The following is a 5,137-nucleotide window of genomic DNA, read 5'->3' as shown; positions in this document are numbered from 1 at the left end:
AAAAAAAAAATTCACATGTGATTTGCTATAACGAAGTGAAACGGTTCCAGCAGACTTAACACACTGTCTGCGATACGGTGCGTATGTGTGTGTGTATATATATGTATACATGGTGTATATGCGGTGTGGCGGCTGGTGAGTGTCCCACCCTTGTGTCTCACTTCCCAAATCAACACTCCACACTTGTCGCTTTGGATAGACTCACCAACCTTTAAAGCAGAGGCTGTTCGAGGACAGAAAATGGCTGTAAGACGCATGTGCCCTTATGAGGACTAAAATGCTACCTTAGGCTGCCCGAGAAGCCTCTTCCCCGAGGAGCCACCAAACATCTCAGGCCTGTGAGGCCATGGGAATCATGGTAGCACCGAGGATACGTTACCACACACACACCAGCAGCATGAACATCAGTTTTTGAAGCTTCTGATTCTCGCAGACCAAGTGAGCGATCTTCCAGAAACCTAGATTGCTGTATGGTCGACATTAAAGCTTCTGTTTACTGAAAATTAAAGCTCCTGTAGGTTCTTCTTTCCTCTGAATTCTCCTCGCCTTCGCTAACTGAGCTTGGACTCTGCTTCTATCCAAGCACTGTACCTGCTTCAACTTTAAAATTTCATATTATAGTCTGTATATATAGAGAGAGAGTCAGTCAATATTCTAGGCAATAGTCAATAGCATTAGCCAATCTTCCTAGATAACACCTTGCTAAACTCCTACTTAGGGTGTGCATCCGCTGTGTAAGAGTGGCTTGCAGCAGACCACCACTTAACGAAGATTACTAATTCACAGGCTTTTTTAATCCTAGCAGAGAGATGATATCGATACTCTGCTGTACCTAGATGAAGACTAGTGACGCTAACTCTGTGCATCCACCACCACCAAAACTCTACAGAGAGGGAAAAGCACTGAGGGGCGAGCAAACCAGCACCAGAGCAGAAACTGGGCTGCATCTTGCAGAAGAAAACATGATGCTGAATGCACCAAAGACTGCATTCGTTTCCTCACTGAGGTCCTGCTGATCTTCACCTGGCATCTTCCAAGGATCTTCCTCACTGAAAAGCTGGAGCAATCTGTTGTGCAGCAAGTCCGACCCCTCCTACAGCACGCCAGGCGGCCGATAAGGAAGAAAGGCTGCAATGAAACCCAAGACTAAACATGGCATTTTAAACTGATTTAGCCGAAGCCTGCTGCTCAAAGGGGCAGTTCCACCCACTTCCACCCCCAGTGACAACTGATTTCTCTCAGCATCCTCGCTGATGGCAAAGCCCAGCTAACGTGGAAAGCTGGTTCGAGGATAAATACACAATCGCAATCAGTAGCGTCAAAAGACTTGTATCAGCTAGCCGCCCTCCACCGGGGCGACACTACAAACAGTACAAAGCTTATTTTATGTTGTCTTCTCAGAAATGTAGCACACACCTCTGGCATCCCCTTACGGACTTTGACTCTAAGATTTAGAAAGCCCCGATTCAAACTGCATCATCCGTAATCTTAATTTGGGGGTTAGAAAGCCCCGATTCAAACTGCATCATCTGTAATCTTAATTTGGGGGTGGGGAGAAAAAAAAAAAAAAAGCCCCAAAAATACAGCAAGGACTGCACAAGACTGAAAGCAAGTCACAGACTTCAGGTACTTTCCTTCGTTAAAAGCATTAACCCGAGGCACGGAGGAGAGCTCAGCAATAACTGAACAGACTGAGTTCTCTCAGGACTCCGTGCAGTCCACAGAGAATTGCATCCCCTTTCCCCAGCATCATTTCTACCCAAACTATCTTTTAACTTCAGTTAGAGTACGCTACGTTCTGCCTACAGGAGGATGAAAACTACATGCTCTATTTATTTTATTTTTTTTCTTTTCCGAGGTTTTTAGTGTTGCCCTTCTCAGGGAAAGGACGCCGCGTAGGAACACACCTCTGATCTTTCCACCCGTGCCACCTCCCAGCTCACCAGCTTTGCTTAGCGCTACAGGTAGGGTGCATCAGGCAGACATACCACAAACGCACACAGGATCCTCGGCTGGTAAAGCAAGAAAAAAAAAAATTAAAAAAGGTACGTTGCATCTCAGTAACACCACCAGAATTATGAAATTCTACCCCGCCAACCTCATCAGAGGATTTCCCCATCCATCTGCCTCGTGTAAGCCAGTGGGACCGATAAACTAAGTGGAGCGCATCCCTTCCCCTCTGGTATCGCAGAGAGGAGCGGAGCAGCAGCGCTGACACAGAAAGAGAAGGAACAAAGCAGGGACAAGGCTGGATTCAGCTGGCGGAACACCGCACGGCTCCCTCCTCACGCCCGGCTCCCCTCCTGCCTGCTCACTCCTCCGCGGGAGCAACAGAGCCCGGGTACCCTCCTCTTCCCTCGCAGAACTGCCTCTCCTCTGGCAGCTCCACTCCTCAGCTTTTTACCAAATAAGATCTCAAAAATCTGCATTTTTTTATTTCAGGTTTTCCGATCAGATAAGCAGGGTCTGCTGGCATTAGAGATCAGCCGTTAAATAGGTGTCAGAATCCGAAGCAAAAAGAAAAAGGCAAATAGAGAATAGGAAGAAAGCAAATCGGGAAGGTCTGCTGCCTCGGCACCTGTTGGAACCACAACACGCCTGTGGATAAACACCGTCTTCACGAACAAGTTGTGAAAGCGCCACTAGAGAGGATTTCGGTCCCTGCAGACCGAGGACCCTTCTGAAAAAGGGCAGGGAAAGCACATAGCTGCAGATGACGTGTTTAATGAGTGCGGGGGCTTTTTAAAAGGTTTCCTTTCGAGGGAGAAAGGACTCAAAACTCGGGAGCAGTAAATCTAAGTCTCTGCTACAGCTCCGGACCCTGGAGGGGCGGCTCTGACCCCGGAGCTGTCGCGGATGTCCTGCGGGACAAGTCCCCCGTAGGATTTCAACGCCGTATACCACGGTGCCTGCTAGAAAGCAGCCGGCTCAGGTTCCGGCAGCGCTGCTGCTGTCAGTGCACTAACCCAGCCGCACGACTTCCAGAACATGACCCAGCTTGTTCAGCAATCGCTGGTATATTTTTTGCGCGGTGCCACACAGCCCGGATCCCTCGCCTGTAACATGGGAATAAGCCCCCGGCCCCGCTGCAGAGGGGTGCTGTGCAGAGAGGCACATCCGTGACCGGAGAGTCATTCCAAAACGAAATGAGAAGTCTCCGAAAGAAAAAGGTGCTGGAAAAGCATTACGCGAAGCTTTCAGTGCAGTTAGGAGAGTTTTCTGCAAGGTGACCCGGTGACAGCCTGCGGGTTACATGCCAGAACCCACCACGAGGCAGGCGGGACACGAGTAAACCCCGCTCGCCTCTGTCCAGACGGGTAACAAGTTGGTACGGCACTGATCCGCGCTTTGCCAAAGCGGCAAACGGCCTGGACATTAAACTCCACCGCAAAGAGACGATCCAAATCGAGCTTTACACTCAATACAGAGGTTAGCATCGTTTTGCCCAGTTTCCTGAGTACACTTTCCCCACGCGCAGAGGGAATTATCAGAATATTTTTATTTATTCATTTTTTTTTTTTTAATAAGAGACAAGACCCCACAGGAGCTGGAAAAAAGCAGCACGTCCCCAAAAGCGCGCAACCCGCCTAACAGGCTGAAATGACAGCTATTGCGGGACTCTCTTTTCTGTTCCAGCTTTAACAGCCATAAAAGCTTTCCAACGCTGGAGAAGACCAGAACAGCAATCTGGACAGAAAACGATTCATAAATCCTGGAAACGTAAATGATCCGCCTGCCAATTCCAACGCGATGCTCCCGGCTCCAAGACCCACACGTGCCAGGAGCCTGCGCGGAGAGTTCCCCCGGCAATCCGGGCTGGGGCGGGGGCGGGAGAACATCTCCCTTCCCACCCTGCTTCCAAAAGCAGTTGAAGTCACCCGGAGTTTCCCCAAACTTTAGCAAGTTACTGCCGTTTTATTGGGTGAACTACCACGTTGAAGCTTTTCAAACAAGTTCACGCCGAGACCATGTACCTTAACCAGAAGCGGTGAGTGGGAGGGGCGAGGACGAGATACTTCGGGGTGAGAAAGCGTGGCTTCCTTTTGCAAAGAGCGCACCGGCCTGAAAAACTGCTACCTTCAGCCAGGCAGGGAAGAAAAGACCCTAAAAAGTGGTTTTCTGTTCCCGGAGATCCAGCACGGGCTGACGCTAGGCTGCCAGGGCACTTTTATGTGATGAAGGAAGCTTACATGTGCTTTAAAATTAGTACATTAACATAAGGTGCCATTTTATCATACAGTATTAACGGCACAACGTTTCAGAACAACGTGTACCTCCTTGAAACTGTATTTAAAAAAAAAATTACAAGTTAGGACCGGAAGATGAAGTGCAGGTAGAGCCATACCGAAATTAAGTCGGGCATTTCCCACTTGTTTACTGACCCCACACCTTTCAGCACGACCGATGAATATAAAAGCAACGAGTTAGAAAAGAAACGTAAGGCGTTAGGTCATCCTTAAGCTACACTTCAGCGCACGAACCAGGTTTTGATTCCTCTGGACAGCGCGGGAGCTTAAAAATCCACGCACAGCTCGAGACGCCTTCGATCACTAGTTCCAGCGCTATTTTAAACAAATTATTTTTTAGTTTCGTATCGTTTTAGTGGTGCAAATAAATGCATTTTTTCAGGGACATACCCGTTCCATCAGTGCACTGAATACACGTGTTATTTGCACAAATAACGACAACAGAAACTCATCCTAAACCTGGGCCAGGAAAACACAGAAAAGACAGTATTTAGCTAAGTAGACACCAAGCACGCTCGTATTTTTAAAGCTATCTGAAGCCCACGGCCGGCCTCCTGCAATCCCAGGAAACAACCTAACGTAGTTTCTCTGGAGGTACAGCCGTCCGAAGAATTAAAAACCCGGGCTGAAATATCAAGTGCAAGTCTCCGACAAGTTCAAGGCACGACACCGCGCGGAGCGGACGCGTAAAAAAGGATGCCAGCTTGCTATTAAGAACGCTTAAAAATTAATGCGTGCAAGAGGAGCTCTCCGGTTTCCATGTATCTGTACATCGCTCCAGCGGGTCCTTACGGATCGCTGCGGTATCGAGCCGAAAAACTGCAACGACAGGGGCTCCGAGAAGCGACGGGGGAACTCTCGGCGACCCCGCCTGCCGTTTTTGGAGGAGG

The sequence above is a fragment of the Aptenodytes forsteri genome, unplaced genomic scaffold, assembly GCF_000699145.1.
Source record: "Aptenodytes forsteri isolate BGI_AS27 unplaced genomic scaffold, ASM69914v1 Scaffold258, whole genome shotgun sequence".
NCBI lineage: Eukaryota > Metazoa > Chordata > Aves > Sphenisciformes > Spheniscidae > Aptenodytes > Aptenodytes forsteri.
Note: the sequence above shows the minus strand (reverse complement) of the source record.